Source organism: Oxyura jamaicensis, chromosome 5 (genome assembly GCF_011077185.1).
Source record: "Oxyura jamaicensis isolate SHBP4307 breed ruddy duck chromosome 5, BPBGC_Ojam_1.0, whole genome shotgun sequence".
NCBI lineage: Eukaryota > Metazoa > Chordata > Aves > Anseriformes > Anatidae > Oxyura > Oxyura jamaicensis.
Window position 1 is genome coordinate 33,551,874 of NC_048897.1, and position 18,305 is coordinate 33,570,178.

General features: G+C 38.5%; 1 long non-coding RNA gene across 1 annotated transcript in view; it reads right to left on the reverse strand.

Annotated features, from left to right (window-relative positions):
- Nucleotides 1-66: 66 nt before the first annotated feature.
- The window catches only part of LOC118168216, a 38,555-nt gene continuing 20,316 nt past the window's right edge, over nt 67-18,305 (reverse strand). Inside the window, exon 3 of the long non-coding RNA XR_004751429.1 lies at nt 67-2,381. This is a non-coding gene — a long non-coding RNA (uncharacterized LOC118168216). The remainder of the gene's footprint in view (nt 2,382-18,305) is intronic.

An 18,305-nucleotide genomic window follows, 5' to 3' on the forward strand; every position in this document is an offset into this window, starting at 1 on the left:
CCCCCCCCCCCCCAAGGGAAGTAGTGTGATTTAGAAAGAAATCAGGAAATGTTTTTTGTATTTATTTCCATGAAAAGTGTTAAAGCAGCCCAGAACTGCTTTCAGCACTACAGAACTACTACCAACACATGACAAATTTCTTTGTGTTCTTTTATTTCAGAATGCTCTTGAACAACAATGCCTATCTCAGGCAGCCCCAAATTTGTGTATTTCAGAATAAACATAAACAGTTCTGAGGAATTAGAAATCCGGGCCTGTGTTCTCTCATGTCTTCCTCAAATTTTCCCCACTGACCTCATATTTCCCAGTCATCTGCAAGTTTCAGGACTTTAGAATGGCATGCTGTTTGGATCACTTATACTCAAGGGAAAGATAAGTGTGGTCCTCTGCATGCTACCTTTTCCAGCTCTTAACTATCTTTCACTGACATTCCCTGTGTCCTATCAGTCTCTAAGCTAATCTTTAATCCATTTCACAAGTCCTAACCCTCATGTCAAGCTACTGACTTTCCTGATCTATCTTTATTCCCTTCGTTTCTCTGTCTTTGTCGTACCCTTAGAAAACTAGATAAATATCTTTCATGTTTCACCCTTTCCCCCTCATTTACAGGACCTTGGACTTCAAGTACATGTGCCAGACCTAGACTTCTTTCTTCTTTTTTTTCTTTTTTTTTTTTTTTTTCTTTTACGTTTTAGTAAGCCCTTTTCCAAGTTGTTGTTAAGTCATATCTGAGATAAGTATTTTTTATCTTGTGTTTTCAGCCAGGGGCTCAAAATCAGGCTTCTGTCTCTGCTACTTACTGTGTGTGTGGCCCTTGACAAGTCAGCCACCCACTCTGCTTCACTTTGTCATTTTGTACAATAAATATAGTGACCAAAATTTTCAAAAATAATGGAGTTAAATACTCAGTTTGATATACCTTTAAAAAAAAAAAAAAAAAAAAAAAACTCTTCAACTCTTCAGTTCTTAGAAGACAAGAGGGCAGATCATTCTGAATATGAGACTTGTTGAGGTGTACCAGATTGATTTCACTGGGAAATTAGGACTTCAAATAAGGGATCAGAGTCAAGAAAGATAATTTCTTGCACCTGAGCTCAAGTTCTACAATATGTTTTGCTCACTGTAGAGATGGGGCAATTGAAACACAGTGACTAATTTCCCACAAGTCACATAAAAGGTTATTGAGAGAAACAAATTCCAGTCTGAAAATTTCATGTTCATCATCTTTTCTAATAAAATTTGTATTTTCCTAACAAAACACCAAGAGTCCAAATTTTCCAGCCTTGACCCAGATTATTTCTTCATCACTGTCCAATAGTTAACTTTTCTGATGAAAAAATAGAAATCTTATGCTCCTACAATGGCTACACCATTTTGGCATTGTCAAGCCCGTGAATAGCACTTCCCTGTGAATAAGGAGCCTATAGCAGTTGAAATAATATAACCTTTGACACAAATGTACATGTTAGCATAAAGAATTCCTGAAGATTCTCAGTAGTAGCAACACTGATTGTCATAAGTGTCATTTATAAAGTTACAAAATAGACAGCTTGGACCCCCACACATTTATGTATTTCTATTGTATATTTACTATATATTGGAACAATTATGTATTTTCAAACTGTACTAACTGTTTAGTGTCATCTTTATATTTCATTCAGTTCATTTCAAATGATCTTTAGCATTTTACAACTATGTTCTGGTTGGTTTCTCATACAGAGAGAGTGCCAAATAAGTCACATTACTTTCATATGAACTCCTTCTAGTAGTCTGCTTTTGGGAACTGCCTTTGGCTTGGTGCCTGCCCCATGGTACAAGGTCAGTGTTGCATTTGCATAAGGACCTTTTTGTAGCAAGGCTCCCTATGTACAGAAGGGATCATACCATGCACAGAGCCCATGTACTGCATTGCCATTGGCAAGATTGTCACTGCCAAGGTGAGAGGTAGCGCTAAAAGCCACAGGTGGAGGAACTAGGAAAAGAGAGCACGATAGCTGCACAAGGCCACTTATCAAACTGAGTCAAGCATTGGGAAGTGTCAAGAGTTCCTCCAGGGAAGAGTCTCCTTCCTCCTCTGTATCACGTTGTGTCCCAAGGTCTGACCTAACAGATACAGATGAGTCACTTGCTGTGACTCAGAGAGATCATTTTCAGAGCTGAAGCTGGGGGAGACATCAGGAACAGTCCAGGAAAATAATGGTGTTCTGATAAGCAGCTTGTTCTGTGGGAGTGAGAAAAATCCTGGTGATTTTCCTCTCCATTACAAAGCTTCAGGGCTTTCAGTGCTCCTCTTTCCTCATGACATGCATTCACAGAGTCCTCCAGGTAAGTGAACAGGCAGCACTGTCCATCAATCCCACCTGCAGAATAAAAACAGAGACCTGTGCAAGGAAAAAAGCACAGTTTGTGCTCAAAAAACATCTAAGTACTTCTCTGGGCATGCAAGTGAAGGGGTAGAGGACAGAATGCACAGAAAAAGCTGGGGGCTCCAGAGCAGTCAGTACCAGCCTGTATCCCAGCACCCAGATGTCTGTTTAGTTCAGAGCATCTTGGTGTTCACAGAGGAACCCAGGCTCCAGCAAAATCAGGATTTCTTACTTCAAACAACCTGGTTTCTCCTTTCAGAAGAGCAGCAGCTCCAAAGAAGAATGACTTTACTCTGGGAAAAAAAAAAAAAAAAAAAAAAAAAAAAAAAAAAAAAAAAAGGAAGAGGCAGACACCTTGAGAAACGTCCTTCGTATGATTTAGTGCAATGTTCTTGGGAGCTGTCATGCAAAAACAGAGAAGGGAGGGAAAGATGAGAGAAATGACTGTTTGAAACAGGGAGGTTTACAGTGTTGAAATGCTCACTGAAGCGCTTTACTCTTTTAAAATGAAGCCAACATTGGCAGAAGCACTTCTTTCTCTTTCGCCCATTTTCCTAAATAACCTACTATGCACACTAATTATTTTCTGCTCTCACCAGCCTTCTGAGTTAAGTCCTGATGATCTCAACAACAGCGACTTCAGTAATACATTCTCAAAAAACTCTCAGATGCATAAATTTAAAAACAAAAACAAAAGTCAAATAATTATCTGTATTTTCCCAGCAGCAGTACATGCCAAATAGGAAAAACTGCCATCCTTCTGCTTTGTTTTGGCTTTATAGATGTGATACCTCATTAACAGCAGTGCGTTTCTCACTCCAGTCACTCCATTTCTCAGTTCTAGCCATTACTCCAAAGGGAGAGCCTCAGTAAGCAGACAAATGTGTGTGGATATGCATATGCAAAGACCTTAGCTCGCAGGTTTCCTGGACTGCAGAGTTCCCCTCTCTTTCCACATAGATAACCATTCAACTGTCCCTCTTCCCCATCCTTAGCAAACCCCAGCATTTCACAGATACCATCTACCTTTTGTTTTAGACACCAGATAACTGATTCATATCTAGTCCTATACCACGTCTCTTTTTAAATAGTGTTTATCTCTGATGGCTACTGTTTCCATTTCTGACCTACAAGAAGAGCTTGAAGGCCTGAGAGCTTGCCTGGTTTATTTTTATACTTTTTCTTTTCCAACTCCATCAGCTGGTCTATTAAAACATGCTGGCTCTACCTGCAATCCTTGCTGAGCTATAAAGAGACACTTTAGCATCCAGCACTCTGCCCCCTTCTTCTGTCTTCTGCATGTCCTCCCTCCCATCCCCTTCCAGCAACAGAGCACCAGCTGCTCCTTTGATGTCAGGCTCCTTCCAAGTGCACACACACAGAAGCCCATCAGCAGCCACCACTCAGGCTCAACTGTAGCTGGTGCTGCTTTCATTCCTGCCTATACTTCCATGCTCAGTGTGTGCTTATATCCATGTGGGGATCTGGACCATGCTCACTGCCCAGAAACTTCCAAACCATTTTTCTAGAAGGCTCTGTTAAGCCTCTGTGGAGTCAGCTGGACCCAAGATAGCACAGTACCTTGCAGAAACAGGCTCTACTGAACTGCCTGGAGGCAGAGGATGCAAAGCTATCTGTAAGAGTAAGCACTTCAAGTGACTAAACCCTTATAGTGGCTGACAGGGAGATACTTTAATTTGGGGAAAAGGTGCCTAAATCATCTGTAAACATTGTGACATTTCTTTATTCTGTATCCTCTGCACTTTGCACTTCTCACCTGCTGCAACTAGAAGAGATTTCAGAGTGTATTTAGTACGTAATTACCCTGGAACTGCAGACGCAGTTATAAAATGTGAAACTGGCCATATTTTTACTCTTCCTCTTTATGAAAAGCCACAAAACATCCACTATCCAATCAACAGCCCTTAAACCTGAGCGATGATATGTGACCAGTTCCACTGAAGATGTTATCCATTCATGCGAGAAATAAGCAGACACAATTGTTGGAGATAATTAGGTTGTACTCCACGGACCTGTCGCGAACCTTGGCACTGGTAGTCACTTAACAAGTGTGCCACAGGCTGTTTTTCTGAGAGCAGGGAGCTTCTGCATGCACCAGTCCATGCAACAAATGCTTGGCTCTTTCATTTACATGCTACGTGCTTTCTCATGAAAGCTGCTTTGATCAGTTGTAGCCAAAGACCGGACTCCAAAGCAATGCTCTTCAAAAGATTTAAGTATTCACACTGGCTCATAGAGAAGAGCAGGTGTGAATTTGAATTAAATCCAGAAAAATCAGTGTAGCTATTCCAGGTTTATAAATATCGTTCTTTGCTGAAAAGGCAGTATTCCATACCTGTCAAACTATTGATATAGCACCTGAACATCATGGTTGACAGCCACGCAAAAGCACCAAAGGTAGCAGTCAGATTTTTTAAATCTAACTTCCATGTCTCCTCTCATACCATTACATTTTTAGATTCCTAAGTGCGACAAATAATGTTGCACAATCAAGTTCCCAAAATTCTACTCAGCTTTAGTTTTTATTTCTCATGTATGAGTAGCTGTATTGCTGATTCTCAAACTTCTGATGAAATTTCATTTAAGGCAAGCTTTGTTTAAAATTGATGTCTTAATTCCAAAAATTACACACAGTTCTGTATGCCCTACTTGGGCTTGTACCACATTGTATTAAATATAATCAAAATCTCCTTCAGTCAGTAGACATACAAAGACTTTCAAATGTCAGTGTTGCCAGACCTTGGTACTCAGTACTATCATTTTTTCTCATGATACAGCTACTAAGCAAATATATATATATATATATATATATATATATCCTCAAAAAAAAAATCTAAAAAAGATTCCTATCCATTTTGGACCAGTTCAGTTAATTATAGGGAGTTTTGTGTGGGAAAGCCCTGAAGTGTTATTTTTCTCCTTAGGGCTGATATGAGGAAGAGAGAGAGATATATTTTGAGGTTTAATTGTTCATGGAGGCAATAGGGTCCCTTTAAACTCAAAATCAAAGATTCCTCAGCACAGGCTAGTATGCAGCAGGAGCACTAAACTTCATCTCTCATAGGGGCAGGGTGTGGCACTTGTACAGTATAGTAGTTTGGCATTGGGAAAAAAACTGGAGGAATACTACAAGGAAATGACAAAGGAAAAATCTTGAAACTCATAGTATTATTTTAAAGAGTCTACTACACACTGATATTCTGGAGCATAAAATGATCTCCACTGTATTGAAGAGATTTGTTTCAAACCTCTTCCCGCAGGGAAGCTGTTATGATGATATAACAGGTCCTGACTCCTGTAATTTATAAGATATGTCCAAGCTGTGAAAAGCTGAAACATTCCACAAATCAGTTTAATGGAGGTCATCATAAAAATTATTCTTGTGAACAAGAAATTGACCAAGTTTGTTGTGCTGTGGCTTGTGATAGATCTGCACAGTTGCATTAGAAGTTGCTGGCAAGAAATAATACCTTACTCCTTTGCACGCATTTTGGGGTTTGCAGGGTTGGCCATTAGTAGTCTTTCAGGCCCCGATCTACAAATATTCAAGTACATAATCTCCAATTCAAATTGGTGGGAGTGAATATTTCAGTGCCTTAATCAAAATAAGGTATCTACATATCTTAGTGCTGCTTGTGCTTTACAGCCTGCAGCCACAACATCTGTCACATACGGGCTGGGCTGGTGCCTGTGAGCAAGCACACCGCTAAGGAGACAAATTTAAAAGCACAATCCTCAAACATCTCTTGATGTCAAAAAGCTCAGGGCCAGGCATCATGTCAAAAGGAGGGATGAGGAAGAGATTTTGTTCACAGGGTCATTCTACTGAAGGACTGGATATACACAGGTATAATAGATATCAAAACCTAGCCTTTAAACAACTGGCTGCAAGCAGTTAAGGGAGAGTCTCCTTCAGCTTAAGCATTAGACTACCACTTTGAGATTAAAGTGTTTTCAGTTTAAACCCCAGAAGTAGAACTTGCCCTTGTTAGTATAGTGCCACAGGAAACACCTCAATGGCTGTGACTGGGCCCTCATTTCTAACATAGCAAGCTCTGACAGTAGGCACTCTAGGCATTCAGACAGTAGGCATACTAGCAAACCTTCAATTTTTTTTTGGCAAGAAAAAATGTGTTGCACAGGTCAACAAAATCTGCAAGGCTATTAAGTTACTTTCAGTTTGCAAATGTAATTTCATTAAATATTTGTCTTCTCAAAAATCCTAGAGAGCTTGTTTGGTTTGGGAAGGAGAACACAACCATCTGCTGAGAGACAAAACAAGCAGCTCCAAAGCAGCTTGGATTCCCCCTGAGCAGCCCGCTGTTCAAATATCAAAAAGTACTGGGTTCTGAATAAGGCATATGCATTAAAATTTGCTCAGAGGTTGGTGTTCTCCAAGCGGAAACCATCAGCTCTTAAACCCAGCTCTTAAGGGGAGAAAAATAACAGCCAGATACCCCTTCAACTCTTTGTAGTTCAGGATCCCCTGGTGGGAATTTGTTCTTATTTTCCTATCATGATTATTTACTGTGATCCCTTTTTTCCCCTCTGATAACATTTTATGTTGCATCCCCTTGGACTTATTTCTTTGGCATGGAAACAAACAAAGGAGAAAATTAAGGCTTGTCATAAATTCCTGGAAGATGCAGTTTCTCAGGTTTCAGGGAGAGATTACAGGAGAGAAGGTCACAAAAAAAAAAAAAAAAAAAAAAAAAAAAAAAAAAGTTATTTAAGACTTTTCAGTAGACACACACAGAGGTGAATTCTAGCTCTCTTGTTGTCAGACAGGACCTGGCTCATGAGCTGTATTTGGAAAAAAGGGGATTCACCTGAACAGTAATTTCTATATCTTTGTGTAAGAGCTGGGTATCCATTGCAAATAAGTCTACCCAAACCAGTAGTGATGAGCAATCCATGTAACATGCTGCAGGAATAGTTACTACTGAAGAGAATGGTTAAGACATGACATTTTTTTCTCAAATGGGAAATATGTGCAAGACTTTAAGAGAAGGGCCAGTTACGTGAAACAAACTGACTGTGAGATTATGCAGTTCCTTTCCTTTTGTTTTTAGCTGTGGTGATAACTTTAAGGAGCAAGTTTACAAGACTTATAAATCTTATGAAACAAGTTTCCCAATTTGTTTTGAAGGATACTTCCCCCTTTAGAAGAGAACAGATTCAGAACAAGTTACACATTTTTTCCTAAAGGTGACATCAGAATAGGTCTCGCAAAAACATCCTCATGCAAGGTTTAAGAATAAGCTTTTTCAACCATAAAATTACTAATTATCTGCCTTGTAAAAAGATAAATAAAATGAATGTTTCATTACTGTCAGGCTCTTGATTTCGTTTTATATGGAGCAAAATTAACCAGTTTCAGCAACACAAGTATGAAAATTTGAGATATGTCGTTAGCTTTCCTGAAAGAAATCATAAAGAGCTGATTGTCTTTACTTTTTAATTGAACTTCTTTCAGCCTGGCAGACAGCTCCCCTCCTAAAAAGAGTGGAGAACATGTGGCATCAGAGCTATTTCTGAGAGGTATGCTATCAAAAAGTTATTGTGACGGTGTCAGAGGGCTTGGATTCCCAGCCATGTTTTCAGTTTTGTCACCATTTCTTTCCATGCCTTCAAGCAAATTAACTTCTCTGATCTTTGAGAGTTGAGGATTTTTTGCATAGTGCATACCAAGGAAATAAAAGGATACAGTGCAGCATGCAAATAGCAAATATACTTGTCTGCAAGATATATCTACTACCTTGAATACCTACGAGATTCCAGGAAACTGAACATCTGCTTGTGTGCTTTTGAGTCCACAGAATAAAAAAGGAACTATGAGTAGGGTTTCCTGAAGGAGTCTTTGCAGAATTTAACCCTAACAGTTTTTAGCCTCAGGTTCCCCATATAGCATATCACTCAAGCTGCCAAACATTGACAACGTAACAGCCATAATACTTAGATTTCATTGGTTCAGGCTCTGATTTCCATGCGGTATTTGGGCTATTCTACATCTTTTCCTTTATATATGTGCATTTCCAGCAACTGCATCAATGTAAACTGTTATAATATCAACCTCTTAGTGCTACTAAAGTTATTAATCTCAGTCATATTATAATGGTATTATTTTTACACATAATACATGCCTATAAAGTTATTTAAAATCCTCTGCTGAATATAAGCAGCAACCTTCAAGAAAGTTTTGAAGGATCTGTGCAGCACTGGATTTTATGATCTGGCAGATGCAATGCATCTCTTCTAAGAAACAAAGGGGCTTAGGGTTATCTGACCACATGTTAATAACTCCGTCTTTGTTGTTTGGAACCTCAATGGAATCACTGAAAATCTAGTCAATACAGTTAATGGAGTTTACACCATGACTGACCTGATCAAAATTTGCCAATAGCCTTCAGTTTAGCAGTGAATTCTAAGCTCCACATATGAGATTTCCACATTTGTAAAAGTTATACAACTACTCCACAGTGGAGATAAATGAATTTATGAATATCTTTTTTTTTTTTTTTTTTTTTTTTTTTTTTTTTTTTTTTCTCCCCTGACCTGAGATATTTTGATTTGGATATGTTGTTCAGGAATCACCAGAATCCAGAAGTCTAACAGGTCTCCTTTCTTCAAAGCAGCTCCCTTCTCAGGTTTGTAAAGCAAGTCACACACTTCTGCAACACTGCAACCAGTTCCAACTAGCTCCTAATAGGACCTTTTTAATATACAACTCTCAACATTTTAGTTATCCATCCAAACATGCAGATAGCAACCAACAGCATTTATATAGTTCACAATTTTAAATAGCTGAGCTATAAACAAATTTGCAATGTAGAAATGTGTACCAAGACACCACTACTGTGGCATGGGTCTTAGGCAGATTTCATAAACTTACATCCAAAAAAAGACCAGAAAAACTCCTTCCAGAGGTTCATTACCCAGCCCTAGTAATGGGAGCAACAGACTCCCATGGGGAGTTGCATTCAGCTCCACAAACCAAAGGAGGAGGGTGTGGTGTGCAGATTACTCAGCCACACAGACATGAAGAGGTGCATATTTAAAATGTCCAACACAAGACACAACTGTCAAAAGGTGATAAAAAGTGTAGTGGAAAGTATTGAAATGATTCCATTTAGGCCTGCTAAACAAACTTAAAATATGTTTCAGGCATATAATATACATTACAATAATTACATCATTCACCTGTACATTACTGTAATTAATATCTTTGAAGATGAGCAAAGCCAAAACAAAATACCTTAATCAGCTTTTTCTTCAGAACATTTGGGTTATGCAGAAACTGGTATTGTATTTAAATCAATAATAAGAAATTTTTCCACTAAGTCAGTATCCTTGATAATGCTTATAATACCTGGAACGCCTCATCCATCAGAAAGATCAAAAGGAATCTGGGGGTTTTCTGTCTGCGATAAGCAGAGTGCCAAGGAGACCAATAAGCTAAAATGCATCAGATGTGTAAGAGGTCATGCCACAAGCCACACAGAGGAATCCTGGAGAAAAAAAAAAAAAAAAAAAAAAGAAAAAAAAAAATTAATATTCCTCATGGCATCATACTGCCTATGCACTACCGTAATGTGACATACTGCAGCTTTTGATGTGAAGAAGCAAAGGCTGTAGTACAGAAGGCCCAAGCCTGTTCTATCCATCCATGCTTCTCTGAAATCACAAAATCTGGAGAAGCCCAACTTGTCTCACTCTGTAATAGAACTCTCTCGTCTCACTCTGTAATAGCACCTCTTGTGCCAACCAGGCTCAGACATTGCTAACAGAAACTGAATCGATACCTAGAAGTTCTGAGGCAAGATTTGTTAATGACAAAGTAAAACAAATGGATGCAGTTTTGAAAAAGAAAAGCAGATTCATATAATATTATTTGCCCTGGAAAAAAAAAAAAAAAAAAAAAAAAAAAATCAAGATTGTTTCTTTTACCATACATAGATACAAAATAAATTAATAAAATACAAAACTCCATCAAACAAAGGACACAACAACACACCTTTTATTTTCTGGCAGAAATTGTCTAATTGTCTTTACAGCATAGCAGTGGATTGAAATTCTGTTCTGGATGTGTTAGAGCAATTGATGAGAGCAAAAAGGAAACTGAGTATCTGGTTTTTGATTCAGACATTAGCTGTGTTTGAATACATAAAAGCAAAACTACATATTGATTGGCTTAAATGTGATCTTTCATTTTTCATGGAGGTAAAGCTCTCCGAGATTTTTTCAGGAAGTGGTATAATTATCAGGACATGGTAGTTAATAGCTGAACATGATTTAAAAAGAAAATGTTCTAGGTGACTTGCAGACATTACTCTGAAGCAAACACGAGATACCAAAACAGCATAACTACAAAACCAGCTGTTATTACATGCATTTCTGCCATTGCTGCAAATGCTATTTTGAAAGTCTCGAGTTTGCCTGTTGGCTCATTCTAAGCTGAGCAATACCAGCTCCAGTGTGAAGGAGATGGCAACATTAGAGAAACCTCACGCTGCCAGACGGGCAGACTGAAAAGGCTGCAGAGACATGGCTTTCTTTTCCACAGCGATTAACCAGATGTAAGATATACTGAGGTTTGTTTCTGTATTTTCACCTCTGTTTGCCTAGCTTGAAATTCAGTTCCATGTTCATGACAATAGATACACACTTCTACCTGGATGGGGTAGAAACCTTAAATATTGATATACTTTAAAATTAGACAGATCCAGAACACGAGTCCACTTGTCAGGGAGCTCTCCCAAGCCAAAAAGTGCCTGGAGACAGTTTGAACCTTAACTGGGAGGCTGACTTTCACAGTTCTTATACTAAGCAAAGTCACACAGAATTTGTCTCCATTCACCAGCAACATAAGCAGATTGCTTATCTATATGCCATCAAACTTGTGAGGACTTCAATAACATAAAAAGTGTTTACATTCAACTTGCTCCATTTTGCAAGATCTACGGGAAGCTTCACTTATTATGAGCTGCTAAAAAAAAAAAAAAAAAAAAAAAAAGTGTAAAAAAAAATGTAATTGTCCCTGTTTTACAGGTGGGAAAATTTAAAAGATTTATGGTTAAGAGTTCACTATGATTTGGTGGCTGGAACAGGAAAAGGACTACTAGCTCCTTTGAAACTGCAACATAAGTAGGATGTATTTCAATTTCACCCATCTGTCAGGAGGAAAGTCTTGTCACATTTTATTTTGTTTACTTTTTATTATCAGGAAAGAGCACTGACTCTGCCCTAAGGCTACAAGAACAAAAGCAGTTTCTGTTGAGGCTTTGGCTTCAGCTTCCTCCATTCTCTTTTCAATTACCTTTTAATGCAATATCCTTTGTGCTTGGATCTTGTCTAACCTAGCCCTGATCTTATGGGATTAGAGATCTCCTAAAAATATTTGATTATATCTCTCTACTACAAGCTGAAAAGAAACTAGCATGGGTTCATTCTTCTATTCTGGGATACATTCATTAGAGTTACTATTTTCCTCAGGCTTTCCTAGCCTCTGCATGTGCAATTCTCTTTGTTGTGCAGCAGCTCAGGCTCTTGCTGCGTCACATACTTGTGTAAGACTACATTGGCTGTATTTCCAAGGCTGAGTCTCTCCTCTGCAGACTCTGAATGCAGATAGCTTGGAATCTCAAATTCCTCAGATTCTAGAATCCTGCTTTCTTGAAAGATTTTTTTTTTCTCTGCACCTGGTCCAGTTTAGGAAACAGTATTTTCTGATCTGGGAGTCATGAAGTCCCCGTTCAGTGGGAGTGCAGTGTTACCACTGCAAAGACCCACTACCAGCTGGCATTTAGTCATAGTCCAGATAATAAGAGAGGGAGTAAAGCTATAATCCCAGAAAAGTATACCTTATTTTATAAAAGTGAATAAGTGGTCTTCTTCCCATCAGAACATACTTTAATACTAAGCATGGGAAATGGAAACAGAAGGGAAACATGAAAGATTATATCATTCAGATTCTTAAATTCCCTCTTCTACCAAAGCTTTGCAGTGTGCTCTAGAAGCATCTTAAGTAATGACTGCCACGCATCACATAAGATTCTGTTTCTTGCTTTACTCTTCAGAGAAGATAAGGTTTTCACGCTGATTTATTTTCTAGTTGCTTATTGTACGTTCTCAGTGTTTCAGCTGTCTCACCACAGGCAGTCAAGCAGCACTCCTGCATGAATTTGTAGTGATATTTGAGACGGTTTTAAGATCCACTTTGACCATGGTCTGAGCCAGATACAGTTCTATTTCCAATACATGTGAGTTTCACTCTTGTTGAGGAAAATTTATTCATAGCAGAGGAAAGAAGCCTTTGACTATCCTCATCCTAAAGTTGTAGGTGACTTTTGGGATATCCTGGTCTCAGACCACTGAGCATCTTGCAATTAAGTATTGGGACTGTGAATGTTGCTAATATTTTTTTTTTTTATGAGACCCTAACAAAGTGGGAATTCACCTGTGCTCATAGCAACCTACTGCTCTCAGTAGGGTTGCTGACAAGACAGGATGTTGCATCTGAACCAGCAGTGTAGTGCTCATATTATTACACATTAACAGCTCAGAGAGGAAGAGGGGTGGAGGAAGATACCAATGTTACACCACCACCCTGAGAACTTTTTCATTCCTTCCACTCCTTGTCCACTATATAGACATATTATAGCTTGGACTCATACACTAACTTAAATTACCAGTGCCTCCACATATGGTGTAAGACAGCTCAGAATTTTTCCAAACTCTGAAAAGTGTAAGCATTATTCACAACAAATACAGAAGGCTCACCATGGCAATGCACGGTAAATCCATCAGCCCAGCACTAATGGCTGAAGGCTGGCATTGCTCTGGGATTCATTACAGAGGAACCTGCTGCCCAACCTAATTTGAGAAGAAAATCACTTTTTTCACATACATGCTGTTTGACTTATTAAATTCAGCTGATTTTAAACAGATAATATCACCTTCCACCTGACTAGCATTGTGTGCAATTGTCTGCACTTAAAATGCCATATCCCAGGAAAATTGCTGCTTGTTTGTTCTTAGATATCCAGCTTCCTTTTCATAATCATACTCTTGTTCCTTTCCAGATTTCACAATATATAGCCTAGCAAGTTTGAATAAGACATATGCCTCCCAGCAAGAACTTCCACACAGATACTGTATTTCCTAACAATAGTATGCTAGGATTTCCTTTATGCACCAATCGCTTCCAGTGACTGTACCCCTGAGGGGTCTACCATAAAACGCTGTGTCAAGAGGTAGGACACCACATGACAGATGAATTAGTCTTGGACATCATTTCAAGAAAGAGATTTAGCTTCATAATTTAATTGTTTGGCAACTGCTAAGGACGCCACTTACAAACAGGTTTCCTATCTGTAATCCGGTTTAGGAAAGGAACATAAGCAAACGTAAATAATGATTGTTGTTACTGCCTTTTGTGCCACACTGTAAGAACTGCACGTACTGCTTAACAGTTGCAACCAATATTTGTTTACCTTGGGATCTCAAGAATGTTTCTTTCACCACTGCAACAAAGAGGTTGATTAGCCCATTGGTATTCAGCAAGTACTGACAACATAGCAAAATTCAATACATATTTGGAGAGTTTCAAACATCCAGCTATTCTGAGTTGGAATTGCCTCTATTTGAAATTTAAAAAAAAAAAAACGTTTCATAAATTGTACATCAATCAGTGCTACTAAGCAAAGCACAAGAGCAACAAACAGGAGAGAATAAAAACATTGCCTTTGTAGGACTGCCAAGCTGAGAAGAAAATGGAGTCAAGAGGTTTAACAAGATAGAGGGACAAAAAATATTTCAATGATAGGCTTTTTTCATCCCCAGATTTGACCTAGTTGCAAGTGTACAAGTTCCGAATTTCTCACAAAACCAAAGAATTTCCATCCTGTGTTGTTGGCAGCTTCTCATTTAGGGTTACTTTTCCATTTGCTTTGCATCCAAGTTTTATTAAAAAAATATACAAGTATTAAATATAAAAAAAAGTTTATAAAAATAAAGGCTGCAGGAGGCAAGAGATATTGCTTAAAATAAATAGGGCTAAAATATAATAATATTTTTAAACAATATAAATAAAACTAAGGCAAAAAAACATCAGGTCAAAAAAAAAAAAAGCATAACTTATAAGAAGTTTTACAGACTGGTGTAACAAACTGAAACAGCTCAGAGAACAAAGAACAACCACTGACACCAAGGAGAGAAATCTTAGGAAGACAAATACATTCAATTCATATTGAAACTGAGATGAGCATAGCAGATGAGAGACAGGTGTAGCAGAACAGACTAAAATTGCAGACAGGAAGGCTATGCATTTGTGATAATTAAATCCTGAGCTATCATTACTCACCTAAGAGAATGGAGTATATCAAAATGCAAATTATAATAGATAATTTCCATAATTACTAACTATAAAACATCCAGCTATTGCAAAAGTCAGTGCTAAATTCTCAAAGGGAGTTGGCCCTTGCAACCAGAATCAAGCATTGTAACACCTACATTTTAGGGCTTTTGCTGTCTGAGGGACTGCACAGAAACACAGACGGCTGTGACACCCATCTGGCAAAGGGTAGACTTGGGTACCAGTGACTGTGTAATTTCAGTAAATATACACATAAGGTTAACTGAAGCAAAATACTTCTCACATTTCCCTTGTAGTTTTGTAATTGTGGGGCAGTAATATCCTCCTTTTTCCCATCGAGATTTTCACAGTCAATAATTTTGCTATACAGACTGGTATAGTTTCAAGGGAAAAAAAAAAAGAGATTATTCATCCCACAATATTTGATAGACTGATAGACGGACAATTAGCGTGGGATATGCAGCTTCAAATCTTCCCAGGCATAGGAGACTGAGATTAATTTTCTCTGTCTATGAAGTGACAGCTCTCATGGCTAAGTCATTGGATAAAAGCATGCAGGGTAAAACATCCACCTTGGTGCATGGATCCACGTGCTTGTTGTATTCCAGGAATACCTCTTGCGTTAGACCATACAGAGCAGTCACGTGAAGGAACGGCTGTACTTCTGATCCCAGAACAGGTGACCCTCCATTCAATGCACTGCTAGGCATGACCATGCTGGGAAATATTATTTTCCTAGAAAACTTTGTTGAGGAAAATGTAAGAGGCTAAAACAAGTACAGAGGAGTTTTGAGGATCAAAGGGGTTTTGGATGTAAGCAAACACCAGCTGATCCTGTAAGCACCCAGGTAACTCAGGCATTTGTTTGAACGTAAGACTTTTCTACGTGCTCCTTACAGTAGGAAGCAGGGGGCCGTATAACATCTGTTGTCTATATATCTCAAAGTGACATACACATTTTTATCCCGTTATGTCTCAAGACCAAGCCATCTTTCAAGCGAGGTCTTCTAAGGTAAAAAAGTAAGGAAATAACCCTTTGCATCATAAAGCCCCAGCGAGCTCAGCTTCTGTGTGCGGATTCTCAGATACTATGGTTGATGTAAAAAAAAAAAAAAAAAAAAAAAAAAAAAAAAGACATGAAAAACATGTCCTTTGATCCTGTAGGATAATAGGCTGCAGCGTTCCCAGGTTACAGTCAGAAAGCAATCTCCAAGAGGCCAGCTAGCTGGAGCAAAAAATAGGTTTCTATAAAACTAAAGTTAGGGAGAAAGTTGGAGTCTTTTGATTTCAATCACTTTTCAAGGTGTTCATCCCAGTGGCATCCAAATACGAAGGTGAGAGGTGTGAAATAAAAAATAGAATAGAGTAGAATAGTTAGGCATTATAAATGAGTAGAAGGTCACAAAGGAGGCAGCTTTTTCTGGAACACATTAGCTTTAGTGACAAGTAAACCTTAAAAGTTCAAAAATCAACTCTATATGGACAATCCAAAGTTCAGTTATTTCTTTAAACTTTTGGACTATACTCTTCTGTGGCATAAGAAAACAGAGCATGCTCTGCTGTCATTTATGAGATATAAATGAGGGTAATGGAGAGCAGGTATTGGCCTTTTAATTTCCGTAGCATTACACAAGCAATTTATCTGTCTCATCAGGCAGCAAATCTCCTGAGAAGAGACTTTCAACCAAAACATCCCTTTGGCTTAAAAACATGATAGAAATATCTGCTGCTGGAAAGTATTGCTAATTTTATTTCCAAGCTCCAATTGGAACCAGCAAATTCACAGAAGGCAGCAAAAATGGACTTTTTCAGAGATACTTTTATTTACCCAGCCTTTTTCAAAAGCTTACAGCTGGGGCAAAGATGCAAGCAGAACCATACTTTCTCAAAACTATTTTACTTTCTCATTTAAGCTATATTTTCCACCAAATTCATCTAGATCCTGTCTCCCTTTTTTATTAAGGTAACAGGACCATCAGGTTAGAAACGCAACCATGCTGGAAGGAAGATTATTGCTAATGCCAGAAGCTAACTGAGGGTCATCTGGACAAGGTTTGATTCAACTGCCACTCACTACAGGAAAACACTGAATCTCATCTTTGCTGCATCCTTAGACCAGAGTATCTGGCCTTGTAGTGTTCATGAGGGGCCTCAAGGCTGTGGCCAAGACCAAGTTCACTGACCAGTCACACTGAAGCATCCCACCTAGTCATCTTGAGTGAAGCTCCAGGGCATCCCTGCACTGCAGGGGCACTCCTGAACACAGTTATCTAGCAGGTAGGCAGACACCAGGTCTCTCTGCTTAATCCACTACCTTCCGCTCATTTCAGTCTTTCTTGCAGAAACCCCATGATTTACAGGTGAGTAGGTCAGCCTCTGGACCTTCCTCTCAGCCTCCAGTGCTCTGCCATAAAGGCACATGAGTTTTGTGGCAGCTGATTACCATAGGCATAAAATATGTTTGAAGTTAATCATATGGTTAATTGCTTTCCTGAATTAAGAACCAATTGGTCCTTCCAACACTGATTACAACCCTCTTCTTGCAGTGCACACTGATTCATGGCATTAGCTTCACGGAGCTTATTGAAGAATCAGTGCTAATTTCCCACATCTTAGAAATGTTTAGGTAGATGAGTGTGGAAATCAATCAATGTATTCCCTTTGCCATTATAAATCTTAGCTGCTATCAACATCTAGTGCCAAAAGATGTGAAATAAAATATTTCTCTTCCCAAAACAAATGTGAATGCCTTTGAGAGGACAGGTCAAGTGTGGTGGGCTACATACTGTATGTGTGTGTACATAAATCACTGATAGCCAGATTACTTCCCTATATTGATCAAATCATACTTTCCTAGCAGGTAGATTATCTAAGAAAATAATCACTAAATTATCTTGAGGACACCAGCCTCCCAGCAAGATTAATGATACATAATTTACCTTATGAAAGAAGTAAGCTTCCAATAAATTAGAAGATGCACACCATCAAATCAGATTGTTAAGTATCTCCAGCACCCACCTTACTGAGTAGCTGACAAATGAATTTCACATTCTTTCAAACACATTAGAAGTATTTTCTTGTCACAAACCCTGCTGCATAAGCAAATGTCTGCTGGCTACCCCTAAGCATGCTATTTATATCAAATTCTTTTAGGGGACAAAGTATTTGCATTCACAAATATACGTGTCCATACACAGTAAGAGATGTTTAAAAGAACTGTGATTCCTTAAGACATATTTGCCATGAGTTTAGATGTTCTTTACTGAAGTGAAAAATAAATCCTCCTTCAGGGGCAAGATTCATCTTGAAGTTAGAAATATGGCACCAGAGCTTGACTAACAGCATGCTGTTTGCACCTCCAGAAGCAGCCCTGATTCTGACAGTAACAGTCTCTCCCTCAGCTCCTTCCTACATCACTCTTATACTGTCATCTTCTTAGGACCACTGGAGATAGACATTGTGAGTTTTTTTTCCCCAAATTATTTTTCCAAGGGCTATATTTATGATTTACATTCATGTAGTCCATGATCTTTCCACTAGTATCA